At 36.8% G+C, this 21,189-nt stretch overlaps 1 long non-coding RNA gene across 1 annotated transcript; it reads right to left on the bottom strand.

Moving 5' to 3' along the window:
- Positions 1-4,499: 4,499 nt before the first annotated feature.
- Positions 4,500-7,164, bottom strand: LOC126057321 (uncharacterized). Its single transcript, XR_007512460.1, has 3 exons — positions 7,106-7,164; positions 5,158-5,264; positions 4,500-4,569 (listed from the first exon to the last, which is right to left on the bottom strand). It is a non-coding gene; the product is annotated as an uncharacterized LOC126057321 (long non-coding RNA).
- Between the last annotated feature and the right edge of the window lie 14,025 nt (positions 7,165-21,189).

The following is a 21,189-nucleotide window of genomic DNA, read 5'->3' as shown; positions in this document are numbered from 1 at the left end:
AAAAGTGAACAAAAAGTAATTCAACCTTTGCATGGACACACGCAAGTAATCAATTCAAGTTAATGGTTCACAAATTTTTGTTCCTAATGTTTTATTAAGGTAATACAGAATTTCTAACAAAGCCAGGTGCCTAACAGAAGCAAATACAAATCCTCTCTGGAGCTTGACAACATTATCAAAACTGGCAAATTATTTCTACAAATACTTTTTCAAATGTAATGTCCAGCACATAACCAAAAACAACTAACCATGCAACAAGAAAACAGGAATGTGAACCTAGAAAAATATAACAAAAGAAAGCCTCAGGGATAGCAGAAATTGGAATTATCAGACACAGACTATATAACAAGGGTAGAAAAGTTAAAAAAAAAAATTCACCAGAGAACTAGAAATCACATAAAGGCACATAGCAGATTTGAAAGAAAAAAAAGCATCAAACACATTCTAGAATTTTAAAAAAAGTGTATTTTGAATTAGTAACTCAACATATTAATAGCAGATTGTTGCTGTTAGGTGCCGCCAAGTCGGTTCCAACTCATAGCGACCCTATGAACAACAGAAGGAAACACTGCCCAGTCCTAAGCCATCCTTGCAATCGTTGTTATGCTTGAGCTCACTGTTGCAGCCACTATGCAATCCACAATAGCAGATTAGACACAAATAATAGGGTCACTATGAGTTGGAATCAACTCAACGACAACAGATTTTCAACAGGTTTAGAAACAAATGAAGAGAAAACTGTTGAACTAGAAGAAAGGTCAAAATAAAGTATTCATAATGAAGCACTGTGGTATTGCATGGATATAGAAAAATCAACTTATGGAACAGTATGGAGATCCCAGAACACCCATGTTCATTGCAGCAATGTTTACAATAGCAAAAAGATGGAAGCAACCAAGATGCCCATCAACGGATGAACAGATAAATAAATTATGGCATATTCACATAATGGAACACTACGCAACGATTAAGAACAACGATGAATCCATGAGACATCTCAAAACATGGAGGAAACTGGAAGGCCTTATGATGAGTGAAATCAGGTGGAAAAGGACAAATATTATATGAGACCACTATTATAAGAACTCAAGAAAAAGTTTAAACACAGAAGAAACTATTCTTTGATGGTTACAAGGGTGGAGAGGGAGGGAGAGGTGTATTTGTTAATTAGATAGTAGACAAGAACTATTTTAGGTGAATGGAAAGACAACATGCAATACAGGAGAGGTCAGCATAACTGGACTAAACCAAAAGCAAAAAAGTTTCCTGAATACAACTGTACCCTTTGAAGGCCAGAGAAGCAGGGATGGGCGTCTGGGGACTATGGTTTCAGGGAACATCTAGGTCAATTGGCATAACAAAATGCATTAAGAAAACGTTCTGCATCCCACTTTGGTGAGTGGCATCTGGGGTCTTCAGTGCTAGCAAGCAGCCTTCTAAGATGCATCAATTGGTCTCAACCCACCTGCAGCAAGGGAGAATGAAGAACATCAAAGACATAAGGTAAATACGAGCCCAGGAGACAGAAAGGGCCACATACACCCAAGGCTACATCAGCCTGAGACCAGAAGAACTAGGTGGTACCCGGTTACCACTGACTACTGCCCTGACAGGGAACACAACAGAGAATCCCTGATAGAGCAGGAGAACAATGGGATGCAGACCTCAATTTCTCATAAAAAGACCAGACTTAATGGTCTGACTGAGACTAGAGGGACCCCAGAGGTCATGGCCCCAAACCCTTTGGTAGCTCAAGGCTGCAACCATCCCCAAAGCCAACTCTTTAGACAGGGATTGGACTGGATTATAAAACAGAAAATGATACCGGTGTGGAGTGAGCTTCTTGGCTCAAGTGGACACATGAGACTCCTGTCTGGAGACGAGGAGAAGGCAGAGGAGGACAGGAGTTGGTTGAATGGACATGGGGAATACAGGGTGGAGAAGAGGAGTGTGCTGTCTCATTAGGGTGAGAGCAGCTAGGAGTACATAGAAAAGTGTGTACAAGTTTTTGTATGAGATACTGACTTGATTTGTAAACTTTCCCTTAAAGCACAATTAAAAAAAAAGAAAAAGAGGGATTCCAGAAATGGACTTGTGCATAATGAAAACTTGGTAAGTGATGGCACCAGATTTGCATACTCCTAGGGAGAGAAAGGGACCACTCATTAAAAAACCTTGGAAACATTTATTAACAATGAGAAAAAGTAAAATTAGTCCTCTATCAGACCAACAGTACTCTGATAGCAACAACAGGCAAAGACATCAAAAGAAAAGGAAACCACAGTCTAATATTCCTTATGAACATTAATACAAAGGTCCTTAAAAAATTTTTAGAAAATCAAATTGAGCAAAATACCAAAAGGATAATATGTCATGACCAAGTGGGTTTTATCCCAGAAATGTAAGCTTGCTTTATCATTTAGAAATCAATCAATGGAACTCACAGTAATAATAGACAAAAAACAAAAACAAAACATATAATTATCTCAAGAGACACATAAAAAAGATTTGAAAAAAATCCAACGTTCATGCCTGATTAAAAGAGAAAAAATAAAATGAAATCTGTCATTTAACTAGAAATAGAAGGAATCTTCTTCAAGCTAGTAAAAAGCATCTATGAAAACCTACAGGTCACTTTATTTCTAATGTTAAACGACGGAATTATTTCCTGATAACATCAAGAATGTTTGCTCTCACATTTCTTTTCAACATTGTGCTGGAGAATCTAGCCAGAAAGTCAGGTTAAAAAAGAAATAAAAGGCATTCAGGTTGTAAAGAAAAACATTAAGTCTCTTTTTTTGTCGATGAAATGATTGGCTACTTAGAAAATCCTATGGAATTTGCTAAAAAGCAACTATAACTAATAAGTGAACTTACCAAGTTTACAAGATACAAAATGAATATACAAATATTTATTGCATTTCTGTATCTTGGTAATCTTACATTAAAATTTAAACAGTATCATTTACAATAACATAAAAATATAAAACAGGTATAATCTGACAAAATATATATGCAACATATAAAATGAAAACCACAAAACACTGTTGAGAAAAATTAAAGAAGATCTAAATAAGTGAAGATATGCCATATTCACTGGGGTTTTTTATGCCATATTCACGGATTGAAATACCCAATACTCTTGAGATATCAATTCTGCCAACTTTACAGCAACTACCTACAACAATATTGCCCTGTAGCTCTCCATGTTCCATTTTTTCTTTTTTTCTTCTCATTGCATTTCAATTTGGGATGTTTCTACTGATCTACCTTCAACTGGTCAATAGGCCTTTTCTTTCCATGGTTTAGTCAAGTCTACTGATGAGCCAATTGAAGGCATTCTTCATTTCTGTTACTGTGTTGTTTTGATTCCTAGCATTTTCTCTTGATTCATCTTTACCACCTTGTCTTGCCTGCTCTCTACCTTTTCCATTAGAGTCTTTAATATGTTAATGATAAAAAAAGTTACTTTAAATTCCCTGTCTAATAATTCCAACATGTTTGTCGTATTTCTGCCTAGTTTGATGATTGTTTTGTCTCTTCAAAATTGTATTTTTCTTACCTTTGGGTATGCCTTGTAATTTGTGGTTGAAAGCTAGACAAGTTTTATCACATAAGAGGAACTGAAGTAAATAGGCCATTTGTGTGAGGTTTTAATGTTAATCTGGCTAGGAGGTGGCTGATGTTTAATACTTGCTGTAGCCACAGGGTCACTATGAATTGGAATTGACTTTACAGCAACACCTTTGATTTGTTTTTTTTTTTTGTAGCCATAGGTGCCAGGTGGTTCAAATTCATTTAATATTCTTATTTTCGTCACTTCTTAACATTAGTATTACCAAAATACTTATCCCCGGAGACAATCTGTGTCTTGCAGTTTTTCTAGCTATAATCCACTATAATTATATTGGAATCCAACTGGTTTTTCCCTCAGCTTCCTTCCAGGGCTATAACCTGCCCAATCTTTTACTTTGAATCCCTGTCCTCTGTTGGCTAGAGTGTTTTCTGTTTGTTTCATTTTGTTTCCTTTAGGTGAAACAGGAAAGCTGAAGGAATTGGAGTAAGAGAAATTCCTTTTCCCAAGCTAGAATAAGGCTTGGGAAAAGTCTATTCTCCTGAAGAGTTTTGGTGTGTTTCAAAATGATACTTTTCTCTTTACTCTTCCAGGGTTATAAGATAATCTTTCTTGGATCTTCTCCCCCAGAACCTATTGGTGTTCTTGAAGGTAAATTGCAAGAAAGTGGAGCATCCCTGACCTAAGACTGCACACTCAGTATTTCTTCTCTCTTATGCTAGTCCACACTCATCCTTCAGCAATTCATAAAAATTACCATTAAGTGTTCTTACCTGCTTATGACTCCAATGGCTTCTGTTGCAGGTAAGCAGATATTGGCTGTGTCTCTCCGACTGCATCTTTCTCTCCAGATTTGACTGTGATGATTTGCCCCGTGACCTCAATGCTTTGATGAATCTAAGAAGCATTTTTAATTTTCACCCTGTGTATATTTTATTTTTTGTTGTAAAGACAGGAGTGTTGACTTCCAAGCTCTTCATATATTGCAAAGGTAACTGGAAATTGCAAGAAATTTTCAGTAGATGGCAAGCCAGAGGAACAAAGAATGACATTTTTAAAGTATTAAAAGAAAAAAACAACTGTCATCTCAGAATTCTATAGTCAGTGATAACTTTCAATACAAAGGTGAAATAAAGACTTTCTTAGGAAAAAAAGAAAAACTTGGATAATTTATTGCCAATTTTTTCACCTCAAGAAATACTAACAGGAGTTTCTAAGGCAGAATGGATAATTTTTCCAAAGAAAAGCTTAAATCTACATTAAAAAATGTAAAAAGAAAGGTAGACTTAAGAGTCAATTTTTTCTTATTTTTAATCACTCTAAAACTCTAAATTTACTATTTAAAGCAAAGAGTAATGATGTGTTTATTGAAAAATCACAAGGCAACCACAAATAGAATTGTTAAAGAGATATAACTAACTAATAAGCCAGTGTTGCTGTTCATAGTCTAGTCAATTTTGACTCATAGAGGCCCCGTGTGACAGAGTAGAACTTCCCCATAGGATTTCCTAGTCTGTAATCTTTACAGGAACAGATTGCCAGGTCTTTCTCCCATGGTTGTTGGGTGGGTTTGAAACACCAACCTTTAGGTTAGCAGCTGAGCTCTTAACTGTTGTTCTACCAGAGGTCCTTAATAAGCCAATAATGGAGACAAAATCAAATAATAAAAAATACTCGGTCCCAAAGCAGCCTGCAGAACACAGGAAAGAAGAAACAAAAACCGATGATACAACTAGAAAACACATAGCAAGATGATAAATTTAAAACACACTTTATCAATAACTCCACTAAATATAAATGGTTTAAACATTCTAGTTAATAAGCTGACATTGCCAACTTACATATAAATACAAGACCAAAATATGTGCAGTCTACAAAGTCTCACTGTAATTATATAGACATAGAGAGGCTAAAAGGCAAAGGATGGAAAAGTATATACCTTGCAAACACTAATAAAAATATAGCTGAAGTAATACCAAATAAATAGACTTCAGAAACAGGAATATTAAGAGTAAAAAAGAGATTCACTATATAAGAATAAAGGGGTCAATACATGAAGAAGAAATTATAATTACAAATGCTTGTGCATCTAGTATCTTGCAATAATGAAGCACAAACTTATAAAACTAAAAAGAGATATATAAAAATTCACAATTATAGTTGAAGACATCAACATTGATCTCTCAATAATTGATAGAACTATACAGAAAATCACTAAATATAGAAAAGACCTGAAAAATGCTATTCCCACTTGACCTAATTGACACTTAAGAATGTTTCATTCAATGATTAAAAAAAAAAAAAAGGGTTATTTGCAAGTGCATATGTAGAATTCAAAAAAAAAAAAAAAAAAAGGCCATATTCTGGGCCACAAAGTAAACCTCAAAAAATTTAAATGAATTGAAATCATACAACATATATTCTATGACCACAATAGAAGTAAGCTAACAGTTAATAACAATAAGATATACAGACAAACTAATTATTTGGAAATTAAACAAAACCTTTATAAATAACTCATGGTTCAAAGACCAAGTCACAAAAATTTAGAAAATATTATGTATCAAATCAAAATACAACAGGTCAAAATTTGTGAATGCAACTAAAACATTAAAAGAACACTTAAACAATTAAGCATTCGTATTTGAAAAGGAGAAAGATTTATGTTTCCACCTTAAGAAACCTGAAACCAACATTAAAACCAACAAAATGAAGCGGCAATAACAAAGACAAGAGCAAATAACAATAAATTAAAAAAAAAAATAGAAAAATAGTAGAGAAAATTAATGAAACCAAAAGTTGATTACTTGAAATGATCAGTTAAAATAATAAACATCTAGCTAGAGTGATCAAGAAAAACAAAAGACACAAAATTCCAATATCAGGAATGAAACGGAAGATATCAGCAAAAATATTAAAGATATGAAAATGACAATACAGAATATAATAAATAAATTTGTGCAAATAAATTTGATAACTTATAAAAAATGTACAAATTCCTTGAAAGACACAGATTATCAAAGTTCACTCAAGAGAAAGAGGTAACCTAAATATCATAATATTTAATAAGAAATTAAATTCTTAATTAAAAGACTTTCCAGCAAAGAAAATCTGTGGGTGTAACTGCCTTAACTGGTAAACATTTAAGACAAAAATAACCCCAATTCTACACTAATTACTCCAGAAAATGTAAAATGAGAGAACACTTCCCAACTGTTGTATGAGAAAAGCATTATTCTGAAACCAAAGTGAAACATACCTAACTGGTAAACTACAAGTGATTAGCCCTCATTACTGAACGTGGAAAAACATTTACAAAAACGTTTATAAATCAAATTCTTCTATTTGTAATAATAACGCATCAAGGCCACATGGAATTTATTCCAAGAATAAAAAGCATTTCAACATTTGAAAATCTATCAGTGTAATCACCAGATCAACAAACTAAAAAAGAAAAGTAATACAATCAACTCAGAAAATATAGAAAAACCATTTGAAAAAAATCCAACACTCATGCATTATAAAAACTACCAGCAAACTGACGGAACACAGGGAAACGTCCTCAATCCATTTAAGATCCTTGAAACGCTACAGTGATATCATACTAAATGGTGAATGTTTCCCCTAAGGCAAGAATGTTCACTATGTTTTAGTCAACATTGTCCTGGAGCTCCAAGCCAGTGCAATAAAACAAGTTAAAAAAAGGGGGGGGGGGCATTCAGATTGGAAAGGAAAACTACAAGTCTTTATTTGCAGACTATTATTGTCTATGAAGAAAATCCTAACAGAGCTACAAAAAAGCTGCTAGAAATAATATGTGAGTTTTAAGAAAGTCACAAGATACATAGGCAATATACAAAAAAAATCAATTGTGTTTTCATTTGCTAGCAATAAACAACTGGAAATTGAAATTTACAAAATCTTGAAATACTTATGGGCAAACCTAACAAAACATAAACTAGATTTATTTTGATAAAAATTGCAAAGAATTGAAGAGAGGAATTATACAAGACTTATATCATGTTAATGGATCAAAAGGACCAATATTGTTAAGATGTCAATCATCCTCAAATCGATCTCTTGATTCAGCACAATTCCAGTAAAAAATACAAAAGGCTCCCCCCCGCCTTTTTTTTTTTTAAGAAATTGACAAGCTCATTCCAAAGCTTACATGGAAGAGCAGTGGACTTAAATTGCAAAAGAACTTTGAAAAACAAAACTAATGCTATCAAATTTCCAATTTTACTATAAAGCTACCATATTCAAGACAGCATGTTACTTGCAAAAAATAGACACACAGATCAAAGGAACAGGAGTTTAGAGATAGCCCAAGCATATTTATGCAATCAGCTTTGAAAATGTGTCAAACAATTCAAGGAAAAAGGATAGTCTTTTCAACAAATCTTGCTAGAGAAATTAGATAATCATATGCAAAAAAATAAGTCTTGACCCCATATCTGTCAACATAGCAAAATTTAACTTGAAATAGATCTTAAACCAAAATATAAACAATCTTAAAATCTAAAAACTTCTAGAAGAACACGGAGAAGAAAAAACTTTGTGATGTTTGGTTAAGCAAAGTTTTTTTTTGGTACCTAAAAACATGAATAATAAAAAATAGATTAAATATAATTAATTAAAGCTAAAATCTTGCTGTTTAAAGGACATTGCTAAGAAAATGCCTTCCAACCTGAGGGGCTCATCTTCCCGCACTATATCAGACAATGTTCTGCTGTTATTCATAAGGTTTTCACTAGCCAATTTTTTCAGAAGTAGACTGCCAAGTTCTTCTTCATGTTCTGTCTTTGTCTGGAAACTTAGCTGAAACCTATCCACCATGGATGACCCTGCTGGTGTTTGAAATTCCCATGGCACAGCTTCCAGCAGCACAGCGATATGCAAGCCATCACTCTACGAAAAGCTGACAGACTCGTGGAGGACATACTTATTAAACCAAAAAACCAAACCCAGTGCTGTCGAGTCCATTCCGACTCATAGAGACCCTAAAGGACAGAGTAGAACTGCCCCATAGAGTTTCCAAGGAGCGCCTGGAGGATTTGAACTGCCGACCTCTTGGTTAGCAGCTGTAGCACTTAACCACTACGCCACCAGGGCTTCCACATACTTACTAAAAGGGCTTAAAATTTTGTAAACCTAAAGTTGCTCTAAAAAATTAGGTCCAGTTAAAAAAAAAAAAAGACTTGGAAACATAATCAAATGAAAATAAATTTTTTGCATCATAAACCATTATTTTGATGGACTTTTTTGTCAATCGCTGCCTCTATCCTGTGCTTCACGTCAGCGAGAGGTGCGACATACAGCTGCTTAAATAAAAAAAAGTTTTTTTGTTTGTTTTCATAACTGGCAACACCATTTGCTAGAGAGAACGTGGACCTTGAACTCTCAAACACTCGTGGGTGGAATGCAGAATTGTACATTCACTTTGAAAAACAATTTGGCAGTTTCTTCTAAAGTTAAAGTTGAATTCATAATAGATTTCAACCATTCCACTTTCAAATATTTACCCAAAAGCAAAGTATGTCCACTCAAATATTGGCATATAAACGTTCACAGCAACTTTATTGATAACTGTCCCAAACTGGACATATCACAAATATCCATTCATATGGGAATGCATAAGCAAATTTTGGTACATCTATGGAACAGATTCAACAATAAAAAAAAAAATGTAACAACATGGATGCAAAAACATTATGCTAAGTGGGAGAGGCCACACCCAGAAGTCTAAATGACTGTGACCTTCCATCTACATGACATTCAGGTAAAGGAAAAACTCTAGCATAGAATTCAGATCAATGGTTGCAGGGGCTAAAGGTGGAAGGAAAAGACTAAGTTCAAAGGGGCACCATGAAGGAAGCTTTGGGTTGATGGAGCTTGATTGTTTTCATGATTACATGACGATGTACATTTTTCAAAATTCATAGACCTGTATATCTGAAGAGTGGCATTTTCTGTTTGGATTACACTTCATTAAACCTATCTTATTTTTTTTTAAAAGAAACACAAACAAACTTAACGGGATTGTTACTAATATTGAAAATAAGAAAATAGTATTGCATTAAAAACCAAAACGAAACCTGTTGCTGTCCGGTTGATTTCAATTCAGTGACCCTATAAGACAGAATAGAACTGCCTCATAGGGTTTCCAAGGAGCAGTTGGTGGATTCGAACTGCTGACTTTTTGGTTAGCAGCAGAGCTCTTAACTGTACAGATGAAAAATTGGGGGCCTTAGGAGTAAATGGCACTTTGGGGTCATATGAGTGTGTTCAGGAGAGGCTCAGTGTAAGAGGAAAAGGGCGGAGAATAACAGTGAAAAAAAAACGAATCATTTGCCCACCCAGTCCATTGCTACTCATGGCAACCACATGTGTGTCAGAGGACAACTGTGCTCCACAGGATTTTCAATGGCCGATTTTTTAGAAGTAGATCACCAGGCCGTTCTTCTGAGGCACCTCTGACTGGACTGAACCACCAAGCTTTCATTAAGCAGCTGAGCACATTAACAGTTTGCACTACCCAGGGACTCTGGAAAAAATAAACAATGGCTTAAATAACCTAGAGAATGGGACCCTCTGCGACTTGGAGATTTGCCTGGTGTGGTTGACAGGTTTCCTCCAACTAAAATGTAGAGAAAGCAGCAGATTAATAAACTCCTGTGATATAGAAAAATATTAATATTCCCAAGCATCAATGCTTCTATACTGAATATAATTAAAGAACATTTGACATTTAGGAGATTAATTAAGAGATCCCATTGTTTTTTGCAGGGACCTTTTGCTTAGGGTCAAAATTTAACTCTAGCAATGACAGAAACACCATACATACAAAATATGCAAAAAGATGCTGCCGTCAGCAATTTTTCATAAACGTGTTAGCAATATATTTTTAAAGAGTAAATAAACATGCTGTAGAATTTAGCCAAGTCCATTAAAATATGTGATAGGAGGTCAAGGTTTGGTTGTCTATTAAGAAAGAAAAAGAGAAAATGCATTTATGATAAATTGGTTTGTTGCGAAGAAAGAAAAGTCAGTCTGACATAATATTAGTCCTCATTTTAGGCTCAATATGAACATGGATCATAAACAAGTGTTCCTACAAATGTAGTTGATATACTGAATTTTGCATACCTGGATTCACGTAGATGAGAAACATTGGAACATACAAGAAATGTGATCTAGTGTTTTGTTTTGTTTTTTTTCCTCAGAATAAGGAAATACAGAAAACCTTACAAAATTCCCCACACCAGACTCCTAATTGAAGCATTCAGAACAGGACCTTGGGAGGGATTATCTAAAGCAAACCTGTGAACTACCGAGGTTTACCAGTTCCTGCTCTGTTTCTATTTCCTGCTGTTCAGAAAGATTTTTCCCTTCAGCAATTCCATTTACTCCACCGCTGCTGACTCAGGACTATACTTCTTTCTACCCAGAAAAGTATGTTAGATGCCTATACAAGTTGATATTTAATCAAACAAATGCATCTTACTCAGTATACATTCTTTTGCCCCTGAGAAATCTGATGAGACCCTAAATAGCTATAGACAATCAGCCCAGCAAAATTTCCCTGTCACGGAATATGTGATTTCTCACAAGCTAAAGGTTTTGTTTCATTTCTTGCTGCTTTTCTTGGAAGTTTTATCTTGGAGGTAAAGAGTTAGTTATTATAAAATTGGAAGAGAAATAATCTGCTAAACACAACAAGAAAAACTATTCTCACAGAGAAGAAATTTAACTTGTCCTACACCTATCTGAAATACTTCTTTGGAAAACACTATTATGCCAACAATTTCCCTTAGTTCTTAGCAGAAACTGGGTTATCAGAACACCAACCTGAAGTTCAGAGGTCTCAGGATATTTGATCCATTGCAACAGATCCCTATGTAGATATATGCTATTGAATACACTATACGACATACTATAATACACTACATACTAATATATATACCAAAAAAAAAAAAACCTGTCGCCATTGAGTCAATTGTGACTCATGCTGATCTCATCATGTGTTACTGTCATGGATTGAACTATGTCCACCGAAAAATGTGTGTATCAATTTGTCTGGGCCATGATTTCTAGTATTGTGGTGTTGTCCTCCATTGTGATATTGTAATTTTAAGTTAAAGAGAATTAGGGTGGCATTGTAACATCCTTATCCAAGTCACATTCCTGATCCAGTGTAAAAGGAGTTTCCCTGGGGGTGTGGCCTAAACCACCTTTTATCTCTCAAGAGATAAAAAGGAAAGGGAAGCAAGTAGAGAGTTGGAGATCTCATACCACCAAGAAAGCAATGCCAGGAGCAGAACACAACCTTGGGCCTTGGGTTCCCTGCGCAGAAAAGCTTCTAATCTGAGGTGAAATTGATAAGAAGGTCAAAAGAGAGAGAAAGCTTTCTCTTGGAGCTGACACCCTGAAATTGGGCTTTTAACTTACTTTACAGTGAGAAAACAAACTTGTCTTTATTAAAGCCATCCACTTGTGGTATTTCTGTTATAGCAGCACTAGATGACTAAGACAGTTACAGAGCAAAACTGCTCCATAGTGTTTACTTGGTTGTAATATTTACAGATGCAGATTGCCAGGTCTTGCTTTCATAGTGCCACTGGGGGGGGGGGGTTGAACCACCAACCTTTAGATTAGTAGTGCGGTGCAAACCATTTGTTCTATCTAGAGAATATATGCATACATATATATATATATCCCCCACGTGTCTGTCAGTTTGTCGCACTGTAGGGGCTTGTGTGTTGCTGTGATGCTGGAAGCTATGTTACCGGTATTCAGATACCAGCAGGGTCACCCATGGAGGACAGGTTTCAGCTGAGCTTCCAGACTAAGACAGACAAGGGAGAAGGACCAGGCAGTCTGCTTCTGAAAAGCCTTAGCCAGTGAAAACCTTATGAATAGCAGCAGAACATTGTCTGATATAGTGCTGGAAGATGAGCCCCCCAGGTTGGAAGGCACTCAAAAGATGACTGCGGAAGAGCCGCCTCCTCAAAGTAAAGTCGACCTTAATGACGTGGATGGAGTAAAGCTTCCGGAACCTTCATTTGCTGATGTGGCATGACTCAAAATGAGAAGAAACAGCTGCAAAAGTCCATTAATAATAGGAACCTGGAATGTACGAAGCACGAATCTAGGAAAATTGGAAATCGTCAAAAATGAAATGGAATGCATAAATATCGATATTCTAGGCATTAGTGAGCTGAAATGGACTGGTATTGGCCATTTTGAATCTGACAATCATATAGTCTACTATGCTGAGAATGACAATTTGAAGAGGAATGGTGTTACATTCATCGTCAAAAAGAACATTTCAACATCTATCCTGAAGTACATACAATGCTGTCAGTGATAGGATAATATCCATACACCTACAAGGAAGACCAGTTAATATGACTATTATTCAAATTTACCCACCAACCACTAGGGCCAAAGATGAAGAAACAGAAGATTTTTATCAGTTGCTGCAGTCTGAAATTGATCGAACATGCAATCAAGATGCATTGATAATTACTGGCGATTGGAATGCAAAAGTTGGAAACAAAGAAGAAGGATCAGTAGTTGGAAAATATGGTGGCCTTGGTGATAGAAACAATGCTGGAGATCGAATGATAGAATTTTGCAAGACCAACGACTTCTACGTTGCAAATACCTTCTTTCACCAACATAAACTGTGACTATACACATTGATCTCTCCAGATGGAATACACAGAAATCAAATTGACTACATCTGTGGAAAGAGACCATGGAAAAGCTCAATATCATCAGTCAGAACAAGGCCAGGGGCCAGCTGTGGAACAGACCATCAATTGCTCATATGCAAGTTTAAGCTGAAACTAAAGAAAATCAGAGCAAGTCCACGAGGGCCAAAATATGACCTTAAGTATATCCCACCTGAATTTAGAGACCATCTCAAGAACAGATTTGACGCATTGAACACCAGTGACCAAAGACCAGACGAGTAGTGGAATGACATCAAGGACATCATACATGAAGAAAGCAAGCGGTCATTGAAAAGGCAGGAAAGAAAGAAAAGACCAAGATGGATGTCAGAGGAGACTCTGAAACTTGCTCTCGAACATCGAGCAGCTAAAGCAAAGGGAAGAACTGATGAAGTAAAAGAACTGAACAGAAGATTTCAAAGGGTGGCATTAGAAGACAAAGTACTAAAATGACACGTGCAAAGAGCTGGGAATGGAAAACCAAAGGGGAAGAACACACTCGACGTTTCTCAAGCTGAAAGAACTGAAGAAAAATCTCAAGCCTCGAGTTGCAATAGTGAAGGATTCTATAGCGAAAATATTAAATGACTCAGGAAGCATCAAAAGAAAATGGAAGCAAAACACAGAGTCATTATACCAAAAAGAATTAGTCGATGTTCAACCATTTTAAGAGGTAGCATATGATCAGGAACTGATGGTACTGAAAGAAGAAGTCCGAGCTGCTCTGAAGGCACTGGCAAAAAACAAGGCTCCAGGAATTCATGGAATATCAACTGAGATGTTTCAACAAACAGATGCAGCACTGGAGGTGCTCACTTGTCTATGCCAAGAAATATGGAAGACAGCTTCCTGGCCAACTGACTGGAAGAGATCCATATTTATGCCTATTCCTAAGAAAGGCGATCCAACTGAATGTGGAAATTATAGAAAAATATCATTAATACCACATGCAAGAAAAATCTTGCTGAAGATCATTCAACAACGGCTGCAGCAGTATATCAACAGGGAACTGCCAGAAATTCAGGCCGGTTTCAGAAGAGGACGTGGAACCAAGGATATCATTGCTGATGTCAGATGGATCCTGGCTGAAAGCAGAGAATACCAGAAGGATGTTTACGTATGTTTTACCGACTACACAAAGGCATTCAACTGTGTGGATCATAACAAATTATAGATAACATTGGGAAGAACGGGAATTCCAAAACACTTAATTGTGCTCATGAGGAGCCTGTATATAGATCAAGAGGCAGTCCTTTGCACAGAACAAGGGGATGCTGAAGAGGACTTGAAGCATTTACTGATGAGATCAAAGACCACAGCCTTCAGTATGGATTACTCTCCACTATTAAGAAAGAAAACAAAAATCCTCACAACTGGAGCAATAAGCAACTTCATAATAAATGGAGAAAAGTTTGAGGTTGTCAAGGATTTCATTTTACTTGGATCCCCAATCAACACCAGTGGAAGCAGCAGTCAAGAAATCAAAAGACACATTGCATTGGTCAAATCTGCTGCAAAAGACCTCTTTAAAGTGTTGAAAAGCAAAGATGTCACCTTAAGGACTAAGGTGCACCTGACCCAAGCCATGGTATTTCCAATCGCTTCCTATGCATGCAAAAACTGGATGGTGAATAGAGACGACCAAAGAAGAATTGACGCCTTTGAATTGTGTTGGTGGTGAAGAATATTGAATATACCATGGACTGCCAAAAGAACGGAAACCCTGGTGGCATAGTGGCTAAGTGCTACAGCTGCTAACCAAAGGGTCAGCAGTTCAAATCCACCAGGCGCTCCTTGGAAACTCTATGGGGTAGTTCTACTCTGTCCTGTAGGGTCGCTATGAGTCAGAATCGACTTGACAGCACTGGGTTTGGTTTGGGTTTTTTTGGCCAAAAGAATGAACAAATCTGTCTTGGGAGAAGTACAACCAGAATACTCCTTAGAAGCAAAAATGGCTAGACTACATCTCACATACTTTGGACATGTTGTCAGGAGGAATCAGTCCCTGGAGAAGGACATTATGCTTGGTAAAGTAGAGGGTCAGCGAAGAAGAGGAAGACCCTCAATGAGATGGATTGACAGAGTGGCTGCAACAATGGGCTTAAATATAACAACAATTGTGAGGATGGCACAGGACCAGGCAGTGTTCCGTTCTGTTGTACCTTGGGTCGCTATGAGTTGGAACACACTTGATGACACCTAACAAAAATAACAACAACAACATACATACATAACTCCCTTCAACTCCCTGTGCCCAATAAAAATAACAATAGTGATGTAACTATTAAGGTCAAAGGTTATCATTTATATACTAATTTGTTATATCCATTTGGCAAGCCTAGACAAATCAAGTGCGCCGGAATATTCACTGCGTTTCTTGATTCAGAGAGACAGTGGTTGGCTTGAATCAGCTATAGTATTTTGGATGGCTACCAAGTTCAGTCTAGTTCTCAGCTTTGTAATCATGAAAATTTAATTTCTTTAGCATGCTCCAGGGTTTCTAGATTCTGGGGCACTACATTATAGTAGGAAAATGTATAAAAGAGTGATGGATAAAACCAGAATACCAAAAATGTTATTTAATAAGCAAAATAATTTGATCATATGTAAGACTCATAGTTTTGTCACCTGTCTGTCAGTTTGTCATGGCTTGCATGTTGCTGTTATTCTAGAAGCTATGCCACTGGTATTTCAAATACTAGCAGGGTGACCCATGGTGGACAGGTTTCAGCAAAGCTTCCAGACTAAGACAGACTAGCAAGAAAGGCCTGGTGATCTAGTTCCAAGAATTAGCCAATGAAAACCTTATGGATCACAACAGAACATAGTCTAACTCACTCGATTTGGACATATCATGAGAAGAGACCAATTGCTGGGGGAGAATATCATTTTTGATGAAGTAGAGGACCAGAGAGAGAAAGAGAGCCTCTCGGTTAGATGGATTGGCACAGTAGCTGCAAGGATGGACTCATACATGCTGGCAATCACAAGGATGAACCAGGACTGGAAAACAATTCATTCTGTTGTACACATGGCCTATATGAGTCCCGGAGGGCACAGCTATCTCACCTATCTGTCTCTATGATTCATAATTATCAAATAGAATTAGAATATTCTCCCTCAGTGGACAGATCTACACAGGAAGCTTTTAAATAGAGGATTATTGTTTGGAGACATGAGATTAGAACTAGAGGAGTTAGGTGTTTGATCATAATGGCCATTTGATATTCTTGTGCCTTTGAATTGACGTTCGTTTTCAAGGGCAGAAGTACCCTTTTTCATGCGTTGCCTAGAGCGCAAACGTTATTCTGTAACTTGCTCTTTTTCTTGGAGTTCAGGGCTACTAACACTCTCAATGGCAGAGTTTCTTTAGATATATTAATACCAAAATCAGGTTCTTATTAAGTCTTGACCTGGGAAACATTCTAACTCTTTAAAAGTGATTAAGTTAGAACTTGCCACTCCTTGCTTCCTATCCTTATAAGGCACCTCATTTAGCCCCTGTGAAATTCCAGCAGCTGGATAATGAGACAGTGTCCAGTATTTTTATATTTTTTGTAACTAGATACCAGAAAAACTCAGAAAAATCCATATACTCTGCTTCATTTGTCTCTTTCATTTTGATTCAAACTAGAGAAATGAAAAATGTCTTGAAACCACACATGAAGAAGTAGTTAAATGGACTGCCATGAACTTCAAATAAATACTTGAAAATATTCATGCTCCTGGATATTTAAGATGTTTAACTTAGAGATATATGTACCTGATCCTTATGTGGTAAGCTGATTTATACATGTAACCAATCCTCACTACAGAGAAATGGCCAGTCAGAATTAGAGAGTAGTGGACATTAGAGGTGGTTTTAAAGGAAGTTTCACAAATTACCCTCAGGCATATACAATAAAACACAAAGTAGAAGCCCTGCCACGTTGTGTGTGATGAAGCATTGTTTGAACATGGTTGATGTTCAATGAGCATTCACAGAAATTATATTTGTTTAGCACAATTATTTGGCCAGTGATAATTAAATAATGTTTTGGTTTTCCTTAAGAAAGAAGATATAAGATATAATGTTAACTGCCATTTTCAGAGCGGTAACTATATAGATTCTGTATCATGATAACATTCTTAGAATTTCTCAAAGATTCTTACGATCCTATCATATTTGGTAAATTACTTCAAAACTGACTTTTTAAGTGATTTTTTCAAAAGTTATTTGGAAAGTTACTGTAGTCTAATTACTTATTGTACGGCTAGTAATTCGTATGCCTTAATTGCCTAAGTAAGTACCTCAAACATAAACTCTTATCTCAAGGCACAATGAGATGTGCCCATCAGGGGATCCTTCATCTCTGTCTTAGCTGCAAATCACCACATTTGGCAACATGCCATCTCAAAAATATTAAATATCTCATAACAATGCCTTGTAAAGTTTGCTGCTTTTTCGTGGTGCAATTGATGTCATCGTGAATGGACTGGTGCCTGGAGCCTGCCCACAGAAGTCACTTCACTATCCTGTGTGAAATTGTAAAAATTTAGTTAAGGCCTTTATCTGGAACTTTGAATAGCACTTTCCAGGGATACAAAATTTTCCTTGTGGAATTTTTTCTTAAGACATTAAGAAATGAACTCTTAACAACAGCTAACATTTATCGAGGACTCGCTATATCTCCACAAGAGTGCTAAGCATTTATATGTACCTCATTTAATCCTCACAACACACCAGCGAGGGAAGAGCTATTACTACTCATTTTGCAGGATTTGTGGTTTAGGGATTCACTGACCTGCTCAGAATTTCATAGCTTGGATTTGAACCCAGACTATCTAAGGGCAAAGATTACAGTCTTAACCATGAATATATGTTATTTGTTTGATGAACAACATGTATGATTGAGGCTCTGTTTCCCAACAGGACTGAGGAATGTTAATAGTTCTAATACCAAAAAAAAAAAAAAAGAAGAAAAAAGAAAAACCCATTGCCCTCAAGTCAATTCTGACTCACAGCGACCTTATAGGACAACTTAGAACTGGCCTGTAGAGTTTCCAAGAAGCACCTGGTGGATTCAAACTGCCGACCTTTTAGTTAGCCCCAGAATACTTAAAATTCTGCTGTTTCACCAATATGGGATGAAAATTTGGTCCCCAAAGGTAGACCTGCTGTTTCCTGCAACAGATTCCCTAAAGTGATTTATTTGTCTTTATGGGTTAGATGGACAGAACTGTAGGTGTCAAGCTGAGTTAACAGAAGACCAGATGTTAGTTGGCACAAGTCCTGCCAGCCAGCATGAAAAATGTGAAAATTATGGTTGACTAAGAACATTAACCCAAACATAAATGAGAAGAATCTCTTATGCCTTGGGGAACCCCTGCCATAAATGAAGTTAAGGGAAATCCACGTTTCTCCATTCCAAGGAAATGTCGAATATAAGTAGTATCTCAGAATACAAATATATGCCAGAATGTAAACCATAAAAGAAATATATATTGTTTAACACTATGGTCATCAAGAAAACCTTGTTGTTAATTAAATCCCATGGAGAAGAATAAACCCATCTCATAAGGACAACCATTTATTATTAAATATCTTTTGTGTAGAAGAAAAACAGAGATTTTAATTTTTATTTCCTCTCACAAATCCCTAAATGTAGAAGTTACATAAAACTCAAATACCATGAAAGATGGCAAAGATATTTGGATAAAAACATCTTGAGACGAGTGATAGTACCTTCTCCTAAACCTTGATGTTCTCCGCACGACTGGATGAGTGTTCCTTGATGATGTCACACACTCCTGTGCTCTGCTATGTTTCTAGAATTTTGAGTATGTCTTTTTTTTTTATTAGGGCAGTTTCAGTCTTAAGCTGGTAATTAAGGCTTCTTACTCTCTCATCTAACCAAGCACCTAGGCAACTCTAGTGGAAGCAAGGAAAGAGGATGAAAAGGTGAAGATCCTCAATATACAACCATTTATTGAATTTCTAGCTGTGCCACCTCTTTCTCCCTCTACTGCTTCTTCCACCACCTCTCAGTATAGTTGAACTTTAAAAGGCCTGGGAGAAAGAAGAAATAAGACTTTAAATAATTTATTTGGAGAAACAGTCAGTGAAGAGGAACAAATCATGTTTCGCTAAAAGAACCGGGACCTTTGACACTCCCCTTTTCGCTCCAGTACCTGGAGCTCTAGCCAGATTGCATTAGTGAAATTTTCATTTGATGGCATTTTAATATTCTGCCTTGATGACTTTTTAGCAACATTTACTTTCAGAGGTCTCGAGTGTTCCCTCGGAGGAAATGAAACATGTCAGAGCCCATTACAAAAATCAAAATTTAAATACCTCGACCACGTTAGGGCTTACACACAATCCCATCAGCGCTTAAGCTGAAGCTCACAACTATTCGTTTTCTTGCTCAATCAGTAATGAGTACATTTGGCGAAGCATTCCAGGGTCAGGGAACACACGTTAGTGATCTAACTTAACACATTGATTGCCTGGCTACAAAGGACCAGGGCAGGACTTGAGCAAATTGTAACATGCAAATAATTTCTAACAGCATCTAAGTAAAATCATTTTGTTGTTGCTGTTATTTTATTTTTTAACGACTGCAATTCCTATAAGTAAGGGGAAATGGATGGTGATAAGACAGTTGCAGATTAGGTTCAGTATTCTTCCTTTAAGCATTAATATGTGTCTAAATGGAAACTCTGGTGGTGTAGTTGTTAAGAGCCACTGCTGCTAACCAAAAGGGTGGCTATTCAAATCCACCAGGCGCTCCTTGGAAACCCTATGGGGCAGTGTTACTCTGTCCTATAGGGTCACTATGAGTCGGAATCCATTCAACAGCAGTGGTTTCATTTTGTTTTATATATATATATATATATGTCTATATGAAGCTCTGGTGGTACAGCGGTTAAGAGCTTGGCTGCTAACCAAAAGGCCAGCAGTTCGAATCTACCAACTCCTTCTTGGGAATCCTATGGGGCAGTTCTACTCTGTCCAACAGGGTCACTATGAGTTGGAATTGATACAATAGCAATGCATGTGCATGTGTGTATATGCCTATAAACTCTATGAAACAAACTGTTTAGTTTCCATTCAACTGTGGTCGTAGTTACTGTTGTTAGGTTCCAACTCACAGCCACCCTATGTGCAACAGAACAAAACACTGCCCGGTCCTGTGCCATCCTAACCACTGCTGTTATGCTTGAGCTTATTGTAGCAGCCACTGTGTCAATCCATCTCATTGAGGGTCTTCCTCTTTTTCACTGACCCTCTACTTTATCAAGCGTGATGTCCTGCTCCAGGGACTGATCCCTCCCAATAATATATCCAAATTATGTGAGATGTAGTCCACCATTCTTGCTTCTACGGATCATCCTGGTTGTACTTCTTCCAAGACAGATTAGTTCATTATTTTGGCAGTTCATGGTATATGCCATATTCTTGGCCAACACCACAATCTAAAGGTGTCAATTCTTCCTCAGTCTTCTTTATCCATTGCCCAGCTTTCACATGCATATAAGGTGATGGAAAACACCAAGGCTTGGAATCAGGCGCACCTTAGTCTTCAGGATGACATCTTTGCTTTTCAACACTTTAAAGAGATCTTTTGCAGCAGATTTGCCCAATTCAATGCATCGTTTGATTTCTTGACTGCTGCCTCCATGGGTGTTACACTATTATTAAGAGCAATTGTACTCTAGAATTGGAGGGTGACTAGAAGAACTACTTTTGTTTTAGCAACACCTTGCCCCTGTCATACTCCCCTCTTTTAAGAAACTTCAGCATATTCCTGACAAAGAAGTATTTTCAGGCTGTGATCTGACTGTCTGCAAGCATATTATATTCTATTGGGCATCATGGGACTGGCTCCAGAG

This window comes from Elephas maximus, chromosome 13, assembly GCF_024166365.1.
Source record: "Elephas maximus indicus isolate mEleMax1 chromosome 13, mEleMax1 primary haplotype, whole genome shotgun sequence".
Classification (NCBI taxonomy): domain Eukaryota; kingdom Metazoa; phylum Chordata; class Mammalia; order Proboscidea; family Elephantidae; genus Elephas; species Elephas maximus.
The sequence above is the reverse complement of the archived record's forward strand: the minus strand, read 5'-3'. Positions and strand labels throughout refer to the sequence as shown.